This window comes from Eubalaena glacialis, chromosome 7, assembly GCF_028564815.1.
Source record: "Eubalaena glacialis isolate mEubGla1 chromosome 7, mEubGla1.1.hap2.+ XY, whole genome shotgun sequence".
Taxonomy (NCBI): domain Eukaryota; kingdom Metazoa; phylum Chordata; class Mammalia; order Artiodactyla; family Balaenidae; genus Eubalaena; species Eubalaena glacialis.
This window is the reverse complement of record NC_083722.1, coordinates 117,118,532-117,139,235: the sequence shown is the minus strand read 5'-3', so window position 1 is coordinate 117,139,235 and position 20,704 is coordinate 117,118,532.

Here is a 20,704-nt window from a genome sequence, read left to right as displayed (position 1 = left end):
TATCCTAAGATATCACTTATAGAGGGAATGTCAAAATCGCTACACTTGAACGGAATTACAAAACAGAACAGAGTCACACATTTAGAAAACACACTATGGCTGCTTAACGGGAAAGGTGAGGTGGGGTGATGCATAAAACAAGGGTTTGAAATTAGCTCAGATACCGTTCCACAAGCCGAATATGTAATAGACAAGACCTACTCCCTGCTCAGTGAACTGGACTCAACAGCCCCTATTCACCGCCCAAGAATATATCTGACTAGTAAGAGTCTTAAAACCTAGGTATTGATCTCTCTCTGGAAGTGCATCAAGAGGGTGTAAAGCGGCATAAACACAGCAGTGAAAAGCAGCTAAACCCCATTATAAAAATAGATTACTTAAAAAAAAAAACCCCAGAAAACAAAGACAGTGAAAGAGAGAGAAATTCTTCCAAAATCCGTTCAGGGGCTCTGATGCAACCTGGATTGACCATATCTAGACCCACAGCTGGATGAGACATGAGGCTGGACACTCTTGGGGCTGAGAGGATTGGTGAGCTTGGGTGAGCAAACGCAGACCCTTTAAAGTCCTACTGCGTGGTACCCATGCCGTGGGTCCCAAATCTCCAGGTTCAAGGGCATCTTCCGACATCGAAAACATGTGTGGGAAACCCAGAAGATGGTACACCGTGTGATCGGGAAAGGGCTCTCAAACGCACCTCATTTCTCCTCTCCTTGTGCTCGGGTTCGCCATTCCAGCCGCTCTACTAACCATCTCCCTACTTGGAGAATCAGCACCTTTAACCTCCTGTTTCGGACAGGTCGCAATTTGGCCTGAGGATGAACGGGAAGAGGGGGAACCAATGAGAGACTAGCTCTAGGTGTTGGGACAGGCACAGGTCACTCTGTTTTCCCATCAGGAAGAAGAATGAGCCACAGGCTCAGCCTGCCCCCCGGAACCAGAATACGGCCTGAAGCAATCCTGCGCTTTGGCGGCCAGCTCCCAAAAAAGCGAGTTGACAAACGGAGCTCAGGGGCACTGCAACTCACAAACCTGCAGAGTTATAAATGATAACTCTCGTCCACAAATATATTGAGGGAAGGCAACGAGGAGGATTTGAAAGCAAGGCAGAATTGCAGGAAACAGGTTTCAGGAGGCAGACTCGACTCGCCTTGAAAGCACATGAAAAGCGGCACAGCGTTGACAATGATGCCCTTGGCCAAAAAGGGCGTATGCGTTTTTTCCTGAATATATTCAGGAAAAAACGCATACGCCCTTTTTGGCCAACCAGGCAAGCCGGAAAGGCAAATCAGCGCTACAAAGAAGTCTCGCTTGCCATCGGTCAAAAGGGCCATGCTGAAAAAAGTGTAAAAACCAGAAATGCAGGACAGGCCATGGAGACATGGGAGCCTTGCTACGCTGACGGGCGGGCTGTAAATTGCCAACAGCCACTCTGGAGAAGTGTACGGTGTGTCCTGAAACATGTAATAAGCACAGCTTAGAGAGCATAGGGCACTTCCACTCATGGGCGTATAAATCGGGAAACCTAAAAATCAACAAGACACAGGCACCCCAAAGTTTAGGGCTGCTCTGTTTCCAAGAACCTCCACTTCGGTACACCTTCAATATCCCAGGAAAGCGAAAAATGGATAAAGAAGTTGTGGTACTTAGGCACAATGGAATATCACTCAGCCATGAAATCAATGTCATAAGGCTAGTAGCAGCAGGATGAGTGGATTTAGGTACGATGACTCTCAGTGAAATAAGTCACAGAGAAAAAGACACTTATCCTAAGATATCACTTATAGAGGGAATGTCAAAATCGCTACACTTGAACGGAATTACAAAACAGAACAGAGTCACACATTTAGAAAACACACTATGGCTGCTTAACGGGAAAGGTGAGGTGGGGTGATGCATAAAACAAGGGTTTGAAATTAGCTCAGATACCGTTCCACAAGCCGAATATGTAATAGACAAGACCTACTCCCTGCTCAGTGAACTGGACTCAACAGCCCCTATTCACCGCCCAAGAATATATCTGACTAGTAAGAGTCTTAAAACCTAGGTATTGATCTCTCTCTGGAAGTGCATCAAGAGGGTGTAAAGCGGCATAAACACAGCAGTGAAAAGCAGCTAAACCCCATTATAAAAATAGATTACTTAAAAAAAAAAACCCCAGAAAACAAAGACAGTGAAAGAGAGAGAAATTCTTCCAAAATCCGTTCAGGGGCTCTGATGCAACCTGGATTGACCATATCTAGACCCACAGCTGGATGAGACATGAGGCTGGACACTCTTGGGGCTGAGAGGATTGGTGAGCTTGGGTGAGCAAACGCAGACCCTTTAAAGTCCTACTGCGTGGTACCCATGCCGTGGGTCCCAAATCTCCAGGTTCAAGGGCATCTTCCGACATCGAAAACATGTGTGGGAAACCCAGAAGATGGTACACCGTGTGATCGGGAAAGGGCTCTCAAACGCACCTCATTTCTCCTCTCCTTGTGCTCGGGTTCGCCATTCCAGCCGCTCTACTAACCATCTCCCTACTTGGAGAATCAGCACCTTTAACCTCCTGTTTCGGACAGGTCGCAATTTGGCCTGAGGATGAACGGGAAGAGGGGGAACCAATGAGAGACTAGCTCTAGGTGTTGGGACAGGCACAGGTCACTCTGTTTTCCCATCAGGAAGAAGAATGAGCCACAGGCTCAGCCTGCCCCCCGGAACCAGAATACGGCCTGAAGCAATCCTGCGCTTTGGCGGCCAGCTCCCAAAAAAGCGAGTTGACAAACGGAGCTCAGGGGCACTGCAACTCACAAACCTGCAGAGTTATAAATGATAACTCTCGTCCACAAATATATTGAGGGAAGGCAACGAGGAGGATTTGAAAGCAAGGCAGAATTGCAGGAAACAGGTTTCAGGAGGCAGACTCGACTCGCCTTGAAAGCACATGAAAAGCGGCACAGCGTTGACAATGATGCCCTTGGCCAAAAAGGGCGTATGCGTTTTTTCCTGAATATATTCAGGAAAAAACGCATACGCCCTTTTTGGCCAACCAGGCAAGCCGGAAAGGCAAATCAGCGCTACAAAGAAGTCTCGCTTGCCATCGGTCAAAAGGGCCATGCTGAAAAAAGTGTAAAAACCAGAAATGCAGGACAGGCCATGGAGACATGGGAGCCTTGCTACGCTGACGGGCGGGCTGTAAATTGCCAACAGCCACTCTGGAGAAGTGTACGGTGTGTCCTGAAACATGTAATAAGCACAGCTTAGAGAGCATAGGGCACTTCCACTCATGGGCGTATAAATCGGGAAACCTAAAAATCAACAAGACACAGGCACCCCAAAGTTTAGGGCTGCTCTGTTTCCAAGAACCTCCACTTCGGTACACCTTCAATATCCCAGGAAAGCGAAAAATGGATAAAGAAGTTGTGGTACTTAGGCACAATGGAATATCACTCAGCCATGAAATCAATGTCATAAGGCTAGTAGCAGCAGGATGAGTGGATTTAGGTACGATGACTCTCAGTGAAATAAGTCACAGAGAAAAAGACACTTATCCTAAGATATCACTGAGAGAGGGAATGTCAAAATCGCTACACTTGAACGGAATTACAAAACAGAACAGAGTCACACATTTAGAAAACACACTATGGCTGCTTAACGGGAAAGGTGAGGTGGGGTGATGCATAAAACAAGGGTTTGAAATTAGCTCAGATACCGTTCCACAAGCCGAATATGTAATAGACAAGACCTACTCCCTGCTCAGTGAACTGGACTCAACAGCCCCTATTCACCGCCCAAGAATATATCTGACTAGTAAGAGTCTTAAAACCTAGGTATTGATCTCTCTCTGGAAGTGCATCAAGAGGGTGTAAAGCGGCATAAACACAGCAGTGAAAAGCAGCTAAACCCCATTATAAAAATAGATTACTTAAAAAAAAAAACCCCAGAAAACAAAGACAGTGAAAGAGAGAGAAATTCTTCCAAAATCCGTTCAGGGGCTCTGATGCAACCTGGATTGACCATATCTAGACCCACAGCTGGATGAGACATGAGGCTGGACACTCTTGGGGCTGAGAGGATTGGTGAGCTTGGGTGAGCAAACGCAGACCCTTTAAAGTCCTACTGAGTGGTACCCATGCCGTGGGTCCCAAATCTCCAGGTTCAAGGGCATCTTCCGACATCGAAAACATGCGTGGGAAACCCAGAAGATGGTACACCGTGTGATCGGGAAAGGGTTCTCAAACGCACCTCATTTCTCCTCTCCTTGTGCTCGGGTTCGCCATTCCAGCCGCTCTACTAACCATCTCCCTACTTGGAGAATCAGCACCTTTAACCTCCTGTTTCGGACAGGTCGCAATTTGGCCTGAGGATGAACGGGAAGAGGGGGAACCAATGAGAGACTAGCTCTAGGTGTTGGGACAGGCACAGGTCACTCTATTTTCCCATCAGGAAGAAGAATGAGCCACAGGCTCAGCCTGCCCCCCGGAACCAGAATATGGCCTGAAGCAATCCTGCGCTTTGGCGGCCAGCTCCCAAAAAAGCGAGTTGACAAACGGAGCTCAGGGGCACTGCAACTCACAAACCTGCAGAGTTAGAAATGATAACCCTCGTCCACAAATATATTGAGGGAAAGCAAAGAAGAGGATTTGAAAGCAAGGCAGAATTGCAGGAAACAGGTTTCAGGAGGCAGACTCGACTCGCCTTGAAAGCACATGAAAAGCGGCACAGCGTTGACAATGATGCCCTTGGCCAAAAAGGGCGTATGCCTTTTTTCCTGAATATATTCAGGGAAAATCGCATACGCCCTTTTTGGCCAACCAAGCAAGCCGGAAAGGCAAATCAGCGCTACAAAGGAGTCTCGCTTCCTATCGGTCAAAAAGGCCATGCTGAAAAAAGTGTAAAAACCAGAAATGCAGGACAGGCCATGGAGACATGGGAGCCTTGCTACGCTGACGGGCGGGATGTAAATTGCCAACAGCCACTCTGGAGAAGTGTACGTATGTCCTGAAACATGTAATAAGCACAGCTTAGAGAGCATAGGGCACTTCCACTCATTTGCGTATAAATCGGGAAACCTAAAAATCGACAAGACACAGGCACCCCAAAGTTTAGGGCTGCTCTGTTTCCAAGAACCTCCACTTCGGTACACCTTCAATATCCCAGGAAAGAGAAAAATGGATAAAGAAGTTGTGGTACTTAGGCACAATGGAATATCACTCAGCCATGAAATCAATGTCATAAGGCTAGTAGCAGCAGGATGAATGGATTTAGGTACGATGACTCTCAGTGGAATAAGTCACACAGAAAAGGACACTTATCCTAACATATCACTTATAGAGGGAATGTCAAAATCGCTACACTTGAACTGAATTACAAAACAGAACAGAGTCACACATTTAGAAAACACACTATGGCTGCTTAACGGGAAAGGTGAGGTGGGGTGATGCATAAAACAAGGGTTTGAAATTAGCTCAGATACCGTTCCACAAGCCAAATATGTAATAGAGAAGACCTACTCCCTGCTCAGTGAACTGGACTCAACAGCCCCTATTCACCGCCCAAGAATATATCTGACTAGTAAGAGTCTTAAAACCTATGTATTCATATCTCTCTGGAAGTGAATCAAGAGAGTGTAAAGCGGCATAAACACAGCAGTGAAAAGCAGCTAAACCCCATTATAAAAATAGATTACTTAAAAAAAACCCCATAAAACAAAGACAGTGAAAGAGAGAGAAATTCTTCGAAAATCCGTTCAGGGGCTCTGCTGCAACCTGGATTGACCATATCTAGACCCACAGCTGGATGAGACATGAGGCTGGACACTCTTCGGGCTGAGAGGATTGGTGAGCTTGGGTGAGCAAACGCGGACCCTTTGAAGTCATACTGCGTGGTACCCATGCCATGGGTCCCAAATCTCCAGGTTCAAGGGCATCTTCCGACATCGAAAACATGCGTGGGAAACCCAGAAGATGGTACACCGTGTGATCGGGAAAGGGTTCTCAAACGCACCTCATTTCTCCTCTCCTTGTGCTCGGGTTCGCCATTCCAGCCGCTCTACTAACCATCTCCCTACTTGGAGAATCAGCACCTTTAACCTCCTGTTTCGGACAGGTCGCAATTTGGCCTGAGGATGAACGGGAAGAGGGGGAACCAATGAGAGACTAGCTCTAGGTGTTGGGACAGGCACAGGTCACTCTGTTTTCCCATCAGGAAGAAGAATGAGCCACAGGCTCAGCCTGCCCCCCGGAACCAGAATACGGCCTGAAGCAATCCTGCGCTTTGGCGGCCAGCTCCCAAAAAAGCGAGTTGACAAACGGAGCTCAGGGGCACTGCAACTCACAAACCTGCAGAGTTATAAATGATAACTCTCGTCCACAAATATATTGAGGGAAGGCAACGAGGAGGATTTGAAAGCAAGGCAGAATTGCAGGAAACAGGTTTCAGGAGGCAGACTCGACTCGCCTTGAAAGCACATGAAAAGCGGCACAGCGTTGACAATGATGCCCTTGGCCAAAAAGGGCGTATGCGTTTTTTCCTGAATATATTCAGGAAAAAACGCATACGCCCTTTTTGGCCAACCAGGCAAGCCGGAAAGGCAAATCAGCGCTACAAAGAAGTCTCGCTTGCCATCGGTCAAAAGGGCCATGCTGAAAAAAGTGTAAAAACCAGAAATGCAGGACAGGCCATGGAGACATGGGAGCCTTGCTACGCTGACGGGCGGGCTGTAAATTGCCAACAGCCACTCTGGAGAAGTGTACGGTGTGTCCTGAAACATGTAATAAGCACAGCTTAGAGAGCATAGGGCACTTCCACTCATGGGCGTATAAATCGGGAAACCTAAAAATCAACAAGACACAGGCACCCCAAAGTTTAGGGCTGCTCTGTTTCCAAGAACCTCCACTTCGGTACACCTTCAATATCCCAGGAAAGCGAAAAATGGATAAAGAAGTTGTGGTACTTAGGCACAATGGAATATCACTCAGCCATGAAATCAATGTCATAAGGCTAGTAGCAGCAGGATGAGTGGATTTAGGTACGATGACTCTCAGTGAAATAAGTCACAGAGAAAAAGACACTTATCCTAAGATATCACTGAGAGAGGGAATGTCAAAATCGCTACACTTGAACGGAATTACAAAACAGAACAGAGTCACACATTTAGAAAACACACTATGGCTGCTTAACGGGAAAGGTGAGGTGGGGTGATGCATAAAACAAGGGTTTGAAATTAGCTCAGATACCGTTCCACAAGCCGAATATGTAATAGACAAGACCTACTCCCTGCTCAGTGAACTGGACTCAACAGCCCCTATTCACCGCCCAAGAATATATCTGACTAGTAAGAGTCTTAAAACCTAGGTATTGATCTCTCTCTGGAAGTGCATCAAGAGGGTGTAAAGCGGCATAAACACAGCAGTGAAAAGCAGCTAAACCCCATTATAAAAATAGATTACTTAAAAAAAAACACCCCAGAAAACAAAGACAGTGAAAGAGAGAGAAATTCTTCCAAAATCCGTTCAGGGGCTCTGATGCAACCTGGATTGACCATATCTAGACCCACAGCTGGATGAGACATGAGGCTGGACACTCTTGGGGCTGAGAGGATTGGTGAGCTTGGGTGAGCAAACGCAGACCCTTTAAAGTCCTACTGCGTGGTACCCATGCCGTGGGTCCCAAATCTCCAGGTTCAAGGGCATCTTCCGACATCGAAAACATGCGTGGGAAACCCAGAAGATGGTACACCGTGTGATCGGGAAAGGGCTCTCAAACGCACCTCATTTCTCCTCTCCTTGTGCTCGGGTTCGCCATTCCAGCCGCTCTACTAACCATCTCCCTACTTGGAGAATCAGCACCTTTAACCTCCTGTTTCGGACAGGTCGCAATTTGGCCTGAGGATGAACGGGAAGAGGGGGAACCAATGAGAGACTAGCTCTAGGTGTTGGGACAGGCACAGGTCACTCTGTTTTCCCATCAGGAAGAAGAATGAGCCACAGGCTCAGCCTGCCCCCCGGAACCAGAATACGGCCTGAAGCAATCCTGCGCTTTGGCGGCCAGCTCCCAAAAAAGCGAGTTGACAAACGGAGCTCAGGGGCACTGCAACTCACAAACCTGCAGAGTTATAAATGATAACTCTCGTCCACAAATATATTGAGGGAAGGCAACGAGGAGGATTTGAAAGCAAGGCAGAATTGCAGGAAACAGGTTTCAGGAGGCAGACTCGACTCGCCTTGAAAGCACATGAAAAGCGGCACAGCGTTGACAATGATGCCCTTGGCCAAAAAGGGCGTATGCGTTTTTTCCTGAATATATTCAGGAAAAAACGCATACGCCCATTTTGGCCAACCAGGCAAGCCGGAAAGGCAAATCAGCGCTACAAAGAAGTCTCGCTTGCCATCGGTCAAAAGGGCCATGCTGAAAAAAGTGTAAAAACCAGAAATGCAGGACAGGCCATGGAGACATGGGAGCCTTGCTACGCTGACGGGCGGGCTGTAAATTGCCAACAGCCACTCTGGAGAAGTGTACGGTGTGTCCTGAAACATGTAATAAGCACAGCTTAGAGAGCATAGGGCACTTCCACTCATGGGCGTATAAATCGGGAAACCTAAAAATCAACAAGACACAGGCACCCCAAAGTTTAGGGCTGCTCTGTTTCCAAGAACCTCCACTTCGGTACACCTTCAATATCCCAGGAAAGCGAAAAATGGATAAAGAAGTTGTGGTACTTAGGCACAATGGAATATCACTCAGCCATGAAATCAATGTCATAAGGCTAGTAGCAGCAGGATGAGTGGATTTAGGTACGATGACTCTCAGTGAAATAAGTCACAGAGAAAAAGACACTTATCCTAAGATATCACTTATAGAGGGAATGTCAAAATCGCTACACTTGAACGGAATTACAAAACAGAACAGAGTCACACATTTAGAAAACACACTATGGCTGCTTAACGGGAAAGGTGAGGTGGGGTGATGCATAAAACAAGGGTTTGAAATTAGCTCAGATACCGTTCCACAAGCCGAATATGTAATAGACAAGACCTACTCCCTGCTCAGTGAACTGGACTCAACAGCCCCTATTCACCGCCCAAGAATATATCTGACTAGTAAGAGTCTTAAAACCTAGGTATTGATCTCTCTCTGGAAGTGCATCAAGAGGGTGTAAAGCGGCATAAACACAGCAGTGAAAAGCAGCTAAACCCCATTATAAAAATAGATTACTTAAAAAAAAAAACCCCAGAAAACAAAGACAGTGAAAGAGAGAGAAATTCTTCCAAAATCCGTTCAGGGGCTCTGATGCAACCTGGATTGACCATATCTAGACCCACAGCTGGATGAGACATGAGGCTGGACACTCTTGGGGCTGAGAGGATTGGTGAGCTTGGGTGAGCAAACGCAGACCCTTTAAAGTCCTACTGCGTGGTACCCATGCCGTGGGTCCCAAATCTCCAGGTTCAAGGGCATCTTCCGACATCGAAAACATGCGTGGGAAACCCAGAAGATGGTACACCGTGTGATCGGGAAAGGGCTCTCAAACGCACCTCATTTCTCCTCTCCTTGTGCTCGGGTTCGCCATTCCAGCCGCTCTACTAACCATCTCCCTACTTGGAGAATCAGCACCTTTAACCTCCTGTTTCGGACAGGTCGCAATTTGGCCTGAGGATGAACGGGAAGAGGGGGAACCAATGAGAGACTAGCTCTAGGTGTTGGGACAGGCACAGGTCACTCTGTTTTCCCATCAGGAAGAAGAATGAGCCACAGGCTCAGCCTGCCCCCCGGAACCAGAATACGGCCTGAAGCAATCCTGCGCTTTGGCGGCCAGCTCCCAAAAAAGCGAGTTGACAAACGGAGCTCAGGGGCACTGCAACTCACAAACCTGCAGAGTTATAAATGATAACTCTCGTCCACAAATATATTGAGGGAAGGCAACGAGGAGGATTTGAAAGCAAGGCAGAATTGCAGGAAACAGGTTTCAGGAGGCAGACTCGACTCGCCTTGAAAGCACATGAAAAGCGGCACAGCGTTGACAATGATGCCCTTGGCCAAAAAGGGCGTATGCGTTTTTTCCTGAATATATTCAGGAAAAAACGCATACGCCCTTTTTGGCCAACCAGGCAAGCCGGAAAGGCAAATCAGCGCTACAAAGAAGTCTCGCTTGCCATCGGTCAAAAGGGCCATGCTGAAAAAAGTGTAAAAACCAGAAATGCAGGACAGGCCATGGAGACATGGGAGCCTTGCTACGCTGACGGGCGGGCTGTAAATTGCCAACAGCCACTCTGGAGAAGTGTACGGTGTGTCCTGAAACATGTAATAAGCACAGCTTAGAGAGCATAGGGCACTTCCACTCATGGGCGTATAAATCGGGAAACCTAAAAATCAACAAGACACAGGCACCCCAAAGTTTAGGGCTGCTCTGTTTCCAAGAACCTCCACTTCGGTACACCTTCAATATCCCAGGAAAGCGAAAAATGGATAAAGAAGTTGTGGTACTTAGGCACAATGGAATATCACTCAGCCATGAAATCAATGTCATAAGGCTAGTAGCAGCAGGATGAGTGGATTTAGGTACGATGACTCTCAGTGAAATAAGTCACAGAGAAAAAGACACTTATCCTAAGATATCACTGAGAGAGGGAATGTCAAAATCGCTACACTTGAACGGAATTACAAAACAGAACAGAGTCACACATTTAGAAAACACACTATGGCTGCTTAACGGGAAAGGTGAGGTGGGGTGATGCATAAAACAAGGGTTTGAAATTAGCTCAGATACCGTTCCACAAGCCGAATATGTAATAGACAAGACCTACTCCCTGCTCAGTGAACTGGACTCAACAGCCCCTATTCACCGCCCAAGAATATATCTGACTAGTAAGAGTCTTAAAACCTAGGTATTGATCTCTCTCTGGAAGTGCATCAAGAGGGTGTAAAGCGGCATAAACACAGCAGTGAAAAGCAGCTAAACCCCATTATAAAAATAGATTACTTAAAAAAAAAAACCCCAGAAAACAAAGACAGTGAAAGAGAGAGAAATTCTTCCAAAATCCGTTCAGGGGCTCTGATGCAACCTGGATTGACCATATCTAGACCCACAGCTGGATGAGACATGAGGCTGGACACTCTTGGGGCTGAGAGGATTGGTGAGCTTGGGTGAGCAAACGCAGACCCTTTAAAGTCCTACTGAGTGGTACCCATGCCGTGGGTCCCAAATCTCCAGGTTCAAGGGCATCTTCCGACATCGAAAACATGCGTGGGAAACCCAGAAGATGGTACACCGTGTGATCGGGAAAGGGTTCTCAAACGCACCTCATTTCTCCTCTCCTTGTGCTCGGGTTCGCCATTCCAGCCGCTCTACTAACCATCTCCCTACTTGGAGAATCAGCACCTTTAACCTCCTGTTTCGGACAGGTCGCAATTTGGCCTGAGGATGAACGGGAAGAGGGGGAACCAATGAGAGACTAGCTCTAGGTGTTGGGACAGGCACAGGTCACTCTATTTTCCCATCAGGAAGAAGAATGAGCCACAGGCTCAGCCTGCCCCCCGGAACCAGAATATGGCCTGAAGCAATCCTGCGCTTTGGCGGCCAGCTCCCAAAAAAGCGAGTTGACAAACGGAGCTCAGGGGCACTGCAACTCACAAACCTGCAGAGTTAGAAATGATAACCCTCGTCCACAAATATATTGAGGGAAAGCAAAGAAGAGGATTTGAAAGCAAGGCAGAATTGCAGGAAACAGGTTTCAGGAGGCAGACTCGACTCGCCTTGAAAGCACATGAAAAGCGGCACAGCGTTGACAATGATGCCCTTGGCCAAAAAGGGCGTATGCGTTTTTTCCTGAATATATTCAGGGAAAATCGCATACGCCCTTTTTGGCCAACCAAGCAAGCCGGAAAGGCAAATCAGCGCTACAAAGGAGTCTCGCTTCCTATCGGTCAAAAAGGCCATGCTGAAAAAAGTGTAAAAACCAGAAATGCAGGACAGGCCATGGAGACATGGGAGCCTTGCTACGCTGACGGGCGGGATGTAAATTGCCAACAGCCACTCTGGAGAAGTGTACGTATGTCCTGAAACATGTAATAAGCACAGCTTAGAGAGCATAGGGCACTTCCACTCATTTGCGTATAAATCGGGAAACCTAAAAATCGACAAGACACAGGCACCCCAAAGTTTAGGGCTGCTCTGTTTCCAAGAACCTCCACTTCGGTACACCTTCAATATCCCAGGAAAGAGAAAAATGGATAAAGAAGTTGTGGTACTTAGGCACAATGGAATATCACTCAGCCATGAAATCAATGTCATAAGGCTAGTAGCAGCAGGATGAATGGATTTAGGTACGATGACTCTCAGTGGAATAAGTCACACAGAAAAGGACACTTATCCTAACATATCACTTATAGAGGGAATGTCAAAATCGCTACACTTGAACTGAATTACAAAACAGAACAGAGTCACACATTTAGAAAACACACTATGGCTGCTTAACGGGAAAGGTGAGGTGGGGTGATGCATAAAACAAGGGTTTGAAATTAGCTCAGATACCGTTCCACAAGCCAAATATGTAATAGAGAAGACCTACTCCCTGCTCAGTGAACTGGACTCAACAGCCCCTATTCACCGCCCAAGAATATATCTGACTAGTAAGAGTCTTAAAACCTATGTATTCATATCTCTCTGGAAGTGAATCAAGAGAGTGTAAAGCGGCATAAACACAGCAGTAAAAAGTAGCTAAACCCCATTATAAAAATAGATTACTTAAAAAAAACCCCATAAAACAAAGACAGTGAAAGAGAGAGAAATTCTTCGAAAATCCGTTCAGGGGCTCTGCTGCAACCTGGATTGACCATATCTAGACCCACAGCTGGATGAGACATGAGGCTGGACACTCTTCGGGCTGAGAGGATTGGTGAGCTTGGGTGAGCAAACGCGGACCCTTTGAAGTCATACTGCGTGGTACCCATGCCATGGGTCCCAAATCTCCAGGTTCAAGGGCATCTTCCGACATCGAAAACATGCGTGGGAAACCCAGAAGATGGTACACCGTGTGATCGGGAAAGGGTTCTCAAACGCACCTCATTTCTCCTCTCCTTGTGCTCGGGTTCGCCATTCCAGCCGCTCTACTAACCATCTCCCTACTTGGAGAATCAGCACCTTTAACCTCCTGTTTCGGACAGGTCGCAATTTGGCCTGAGGATGAACGGGAAGAGGGGGAACCAATGAGAGACTAGCTCTAGGTGTTGGGACAGGCACAGGTCACTCTGTTTTCCCATCAGGAAGAAGAATGAGCCACAGGCTCAGCCTGCCCCCCGGAACCAGAATACGGCCTGAAGCAATCCTGCGCTTTGGCGGCCAGCTCCCAAAAAAGCGAGTTGACAAACGGAGCTCAGGGGCACTGCAACTCACAAACCTGCAGAGTTATAAATGATAACTCTCGTCCACAAATATATTGAGGGAAGGCAACGAGGAGGATTTGAAAGCAAGGCAGAATTGCAGGAAACAGGTTTCAGGAGGCAGACTCGACTCGCCTTGAAAGCACATGAAAAGCGGCACAGCGTTGACAATGATGCCCTTGGCCAAAAAGGGCGTATGCGTTTTTTCCTGAATATATTCAGGAAAAAACGCATACGCCCTTTTTGGCCAACCAGGCAAGCCGGAAAGGCAAATCAGCGCTACAAAGAAGTCTCGCTTGCCATCGGTCAAAAGGGCCATGCTGAAAAAAGTGTAAAAACCAGAAATGCAGGACAGGCCATGGAGACATGGGAGCCTTGCTACGCTGACGGGCGGGCTGTAAATTGCCAACAGCCACTCTGGAGAAGTGTACGGTGTGTCCTGAAACATGTAATAAGCACAGCTTAGAGAGCATAGGGCACTTCCACTCATGGGCGTATAAATCGGGAAACCTAAAAATCAACAAGACACAGGCACCCCAAAGTTTAGGGCTGCTCTGTTTCCAAGAACCTCCACTTCGGTACACCTTCAATATCCCAGGAAAGCGAAAAATGGATAAAGAAGTTGTGGTACTTAGGCACAATGGAATATCACTCAGCCATGAAATCAATGTCATAAGGCTAGTAGCAGCAGGATGAGTGGATTTAGGTACGATGACTCTCAGTGAAATAAGTCACAGAGAAAAAGACACTTATCCTAAGATATCACTGAGAGAGGGAATGTCAAAATCGCTACACTTGAACGGAATTACAAAACAGAACAGAGTCACACATTTAGAAAACACACTATGGCTGCTTAACGGGAAAGGTGAGGTGGGGTGATGCATAAAACAAGGGTTTGAAATTAGCTCAGATACCGTTCCACAAGCCGAATATGTAATAGACAAGACCTACTCCCTGCTCAGTGAACTGGACTCAACAGCCCCTATTCACCGCCCAAGAATATATCTGACTAGTAAGAGTCTTAAAACCTAGGTATTGATCTCTCTCTGGAAGTGCATCAAGAGGGTGTAAAGCGGCATAAACACAGCAGTGAAAAGCAGCTAAACCCCATTATAAAAATAGATTACTTAAAAAAAAACACCCCAGAAAACAAAGACAGTGAAAGAGAGAGAAATTCTTCCAAAATCCGTTCAGGGGCTCTGATGCAACCTGGATTGACCATATCTAGACCCACAGCTGGATGAGACATGAGGCTGGACACTCTTGGGGCTGAGAGGATTGGTGAGCTTGGGTGAGCAAACGCAGACCCTTTAAAGTCCTACTGCGTGGTACCCATGCCGTGGGTCCCAAATCTCCAGGTTCAAGGGCATCTTCCGACATCGAAAACATGCGTGGGAAACCCAGAAGATGGTACACCGTGTGATCGGGAAAGGGCTCTCAAACGCACCTCATTTCTCCTCTCCTTGTGCTCGGGTTCGCCATTCCAGCCGCTCTACTAACCATCTCCCTACTTGGAGAATCAGCACCTTTAACCTCCTGTTTCGGACAGGTCGCAATTTGGCCTGAGGATGAACGGGAAGAGGGGGAACCAATGAGAGACTAGCTCTAGGTGTTGGGACAGGCACAGGTCACTCTGTTTTCCCATCAGGAAGAAGAATGAGCCACAGGCTCAGCCTGCCCCCCGGAACCAGAATACGGCCTGAAGCAATCCTGCGCTTTGGCGGCCAGCTCCCAAAAAAGCGAGTTGACAAACGGAGCTCAGGGGCACTGCAACTCACAAACCTGCAGAGTTATAAATGATAACTCTCGTCCACAAATATATTGAGGGAAGGCAACGAGGAGGATTTGAAAGCAAGGCAGAATTGCAGGAAACAGGTTTCAGGAGGCAGACTCGACTCGCCTTGAAAGCACATGAAAAGCGGCACAGCGTTGACAATGATGCCCTTGGCCAAAAAGGGCGTATGCGTTTTTTCCTGAATATATTCAGGAAAAAACGCATACGCCCATTTTGGCCAACCAGGCAAGCCGGAAAGGCAAATCAGCGCTACAAAGAAGTCTCGCTTGCCATCGGTCAAAAGGGCCATGCTGAAAAAAGTGTAAAAACCAGAAATGCAGGACAGGCCATGGAGACATGGGAGCCTTGCTACGCTGACGGGCGGGCTGTAAATTGCCAACAGCCACTCTGGAGAAGTGTACGGTGTGTCCTGAAACATGTAATAAGCACAGCTTAGAGAGCATAGGGCACTTCCACTCATGGGCGTATAAATCGGGAAACCTAAAAATCAACAAGACACAGGCACCCCAAAGTTTAGGGCTGCTCTGTTTCCAAGAACCTCCACTTCGGTACACCTTCAATATCCCAGGAAAGCGAAAAATGGATAAAGAAGTTGTGGTACTTAGGCACAATGGAATATCACTCAGCCATGAAATCAATGTCATAAGGCTAGTAGCAGCAGGATGAGTGGATTTAGGTACGATGACTCTCAGTGAAATAAGTCACAGAGAAAAAGACACTTATCCTAAGATATCACTTATAGAGGGAATGTCAAAATCGCTACACTTGAACGGAATTACAAAACAGAACAGAGTCACACATTTAGAAAACACACTATGGCTGCTTAACGGGAAAGGTGAGGTGGGGTGATGCATAAAACAAGGGTTTGAAATTAGCTCAGATACCGTTCCACAAGCCGAATATGTAATAGACAAGACCTACTCCCTGCTCAGTGAACTGGACTCAACAGCCCCTATTCACCGCCCAAGAATATATCTGACTAGTAAGAGTCTTAAAACCTAGGTATTGATCTCTCTCTGGAAGTGCATCAAGAGGGTGTAAAGCGGCATAAACACAGCAGTGAAAAGCAGCTAAACCCCATTATAAAAATAGATTACTTAAAAAAAAAAACCCCAGAAAACAAAGACAGTGAAAGAGAGAGAAATTCTTCCAAAATCCGTTCAGGGGCTCTGATGCAACCTGGATTGACCATATCTAGACCCACAGCTGGATGAGACATGAGGCTGGACACTCTTGGGGCTGAGAGGATTGGTGAGCTTGGGTGAGCAAACGCAGACCCTTTAAAGTCCTACTGCGTGGTACCCATGCCGTGGGTCCCAAATCTCCAGGTTCAAGGGCATCTTCCGACATCGAAAACATGCGTGGGAAACCCAGAAGATGGTACACCGTGTGATCGGGAAAGGGCTCTCAAACGCACCTCATTTCTCCTCTCCTTGTGCTCGGGTTCGCCATTCCAGCCGCTCTACTAACCATCTCCCTACTTGGAGAATCAGCACCTTTAACCTCCTGTTTCGGACAGGTCGCAATTTGGCCTGAGGATGAACGGGAAGAGGGGGAACCAATGAGAGACTAGCTCTAGGTGTTGGGACAGGCACAGGTCACTCTGTTTTCCCATCAGGAAGAAGAATGAGCCACAGGCTCAGCCTGCCCCCCGGAACCAGAATACGGCCTGAAGCAATCCTGCGCTTTGGCGGCCAGCTCCCAAAAAAGCGAGTTGACAAACGGAGCTCAGGGGCACTGCAACTCACAAACCTGCAGAGTTATAAATGATAACTCTCGTCCACAAATATATTGAGGGAAGGCAACGAGGAGGATTTGAAAGCAAGGCAGAATTGCAGGAAACAGGTTTCAGGAGGCAGACTCGACTCGCCTTGAAAGCACATGAAAAGCGGCACAGCGTTGACAATGATGCCCTTGGCCAAAAAGGGCGTATGCGTTTTTTCCTGAATATATTCAGGAAAAAACGCATACGCCCTTTTTGGCCAACCAGGCAAGCCGGAAAGGCAAATCAGCGCTACAAAGAAGTCTCGCTTGCCATCGGTCAAAAGGGCCATGCTGAAAAAAGTGTAAAAACCAGAAATGCAGGACAGGCCATGGAGACATGGGAGCCTTGCTACGCTGACGGGCGGGCTGTAAATTGCCAACAGCCACTCTGGAGAAGTGTACGGTGTGTCCTGAAACATGTAATAAGCACAGCTTAGAGAGCATAGGGCACTTCCACTCATGGGCGTATAAATCGGGAAACCTAAAAATCAACAAGACACAGGCACCCCAAAGTTTAGGGCTGCTCTGTTTCCAAGAACCTCCACTTCGGTACACCTTCAATATCCCAGGAAAGCGAAAAATGGATAAAGAAGTTGTGGTACTTAGGCACAATGGAATATCACTCAGCCATGAAATCAATGTCATAAGGCTAGTAGCAGCAGGATGAGTGGATTTAGGTACGATGACTCTCAGTGAAATAAGTCACAGAGAAAAAGACACTTATCCTAAGATATCACTGAGAGAGGGAATGTCAAAATCGCTACACTTGAACGGAATTACAAAACAGAACAGAGTCACACATTTAGAAAACACACTATGGCTGCTTAACGGGAAAGGTGAGGTGGGGTGATGCATAAAACAAGGGTTTGAAATTAGCTCAGATACCGTTCCACAAGCCGAATATGTAATAGACAAGACCTACTCCCTGCTCAGTGAACTGGACTCAACAGCCCCTATTCACCGCCCAAGAATATATCTGACTAGTAAGAGTCTTAAAACCTAGGTATTGATCTCTCTCTGGAAGTGCATCAAGAGGGTGTAAAGCGGCATAAACACAGCAGTGAAAAGCAGCTAAACCCCATTATAAAAATAGATTACTTAAAAAAAAACACACCAGAAAACAAAGACAGTGAAAGAGAGAGAAATTCTTCCAAAATCCGTTCAGGGGCTCTGATGCAACCTGGATTGACCATATCTAGACCCACAGCTGGATGAGACATGAGGCTGGACACTCTTGGGGCTGAGAGGATTGGTGAGCTTGGGTGAGCAAACGCAGACCCTTTAAAGTCCTACTGCGTGGTACCCATGCCGTGGGTCCCAAATCTCCAGGTTCAAGGGCATCTTCCGACATCGAAAACATGCGTGGGAAACCCAGAAGATGGTACACCGTGTGATCGGGAAAGGGTTCTCAAACGCACCTCATTTCTCCTCTCCTTGTGCTCGGGTTCGCCATTCCAGCCGCTCTACTAACCATCTCCCTACTTGGAGAATCAGCACCTTTAACCTCCTGTTTCGGACAGGTCGCAATTTGGCCTGAGGATGAACGGGAAGAGGGGGAACCAATGAGAGACTAGCTCTAGGTGTTGGGACAGGCACAGGTCACTCTGTTTTCCCATCAGGAAGAAGAATGAGCCACAGGCTCAGCCTGCCCCCCGGAACCAGAATACGGCCTGAAGCAATCCTGCGCTTTGGCGGCCAGCTCCCAAAAAAGCGAGTTGACAAACGGAGCTCAGGGGCACTGCAACTCACAAACCTGCAGAGTTATAAATGATAACTCTCGTCCACAAATATATTGAGGGAAGGCAACGAGGAGGATTTGAAAGCAAGGCAGAATTGCAGGAAACAGGTTTCAGGAGGCAGACTCGACTCGCCTTGAAAGCACATGAAAAGCGGCACAGCGTTGACAATGATGCCCTTGGCCAAAAAGGGCGTATGCGTTTTTTCCTGAATATATTCAGGAAAAAACGCATACGCCCATTTTGGCCAACCAGGCAAGCCGGAAAGGCAAATCAGCGCTACAAAGAAGTCTCGCTTGCCATCGGTCAAAAGGGCCATGCTGAAAAAAGTGTAAAAACCAGAAATGCAGGACAGGCCATGGAGACATGGGAGCCTTGCTACGCTGACGGGCGGGCTGTAAATTGCCAACAGCCACTCTGGAGAAGTGTACGGTGTGTCCTGAAACATGTAATAAGCACAGCTTAGAGAGCATAGGGCACTTCCACTCATGGGCGTATAAATCGGGAAACCTAAAAATCAACAAGACACAGGCACCCCAAAGTTTAGGGCTGCTCTGTTTCCAAGAACCTCCACTTCGGTACACCTTCAATATCCCAGGAAAGCGAAAAATGGATAAAGAAGTTGTGGTACTTAGGCACAATGGAATATCACTCAGCCATGAAATCAATGTCATAAGGCTAGTAGCAGCAGGATGAGTGGATTTAGGTACGATGACTCTCAGTGAAATAAGTCACAGAGAAAAAGACACTTATCCTAAGATATCACTGAGAGAGGGAATGTCAAAATCGCTACACTTGAACGGAATTACAAAACAGAACAGAGTCACACATTTAGAAAACACACTATGGCTGCTTAACGGGAAAGGTGAGGTGGGGTGATGCATAAAACAAGGGTTTGAAATTAGCTCAGATACCGTTCCACAAGCCGAATATGTAATAGACAAGACCTACTCCCTGCTCAGTGAACTGGACTCAACAGCCCCTATTCACCGCCCAAGAATATATCTGACTAGTAAGAGTCTTAAAACCTAGGTATTGATCTCTCTCTGGAAGTGCATCAAGAGGGTGTAAAGCGGCATAAACACAGCAGTGAAAAGCAGCTAAACCCCATTATAAAAATAGATTACTTAAAAAAAAAAACCCCAGAAAACAAAGACAGTGAAAGAGAGAGAAATTCTTCCAAAATCCGTTCAGGGGCTCTGATGCAACCTGGATTGACCATATCTAGACCCACAGCTGGATGAGACATGAGGCTGGACACTCTTGGGGCTGAGAGGATTGGTGAGCTTGGGTGAGCAAACGCAGACCCTTTAAAGTCCTACTGCGTGGTACCCATGCCGTGGGTCCCAAATCTCCAGGTTCAAGGGCATCTTCCGACATCGAAAACATGCGTGGGAAACCCAGAAGATGGTACACCGTGTGATCGGGAAAGGGCTCTCAAACGCACCTCATTTCTCCTCTCCTTGTGCTCGGGTTCGCCATTCCAGCCGCTCTACTAACCATCTCCCTACTTGGAGAATCAGCACCTTTAACCTCCTGTTTCGGACAGGTCGCAATTTGGCCTGATGATGAACGGGAAGAGGGGGAACCAATGAGAGACTAGCTCTAGGTGTTGGGACAGGCACAGGTCACTCTGTTTTCCCATCAGGAAGAAGAATGAGCCACAGGCTCAGCCTGCCCCCCGGAACCAGAATACGGCCTGAAGCAATCCTGCGCTTTGGCGGCCAGCTCCCAAAAAAGCGAGTTGACAAACGGAGCTCAGGGGCACTGCAACTCACAAACCTGCAGAGTTATAAATGATAACTCTCGTCCACAAATATATTGAGGGAAGGCAACGAGGAGGATTTGAAAGCAAGGCAGAATTGCAGGAAACAGGTTTCAGGAGGCAGACTCGACTCGCCTTGAAAGCACATGAAAAGCGGCACAGCGTTGACAATGATGCCCTTGGCCAAAAAGGGCGTATGCGTTTTTTCCTGAATATATTCAGGAAAAAACGCATACGCCCTTTTTGGCAAACCAGGCAAGCCGGAAAGGCAAATCAGCGCTA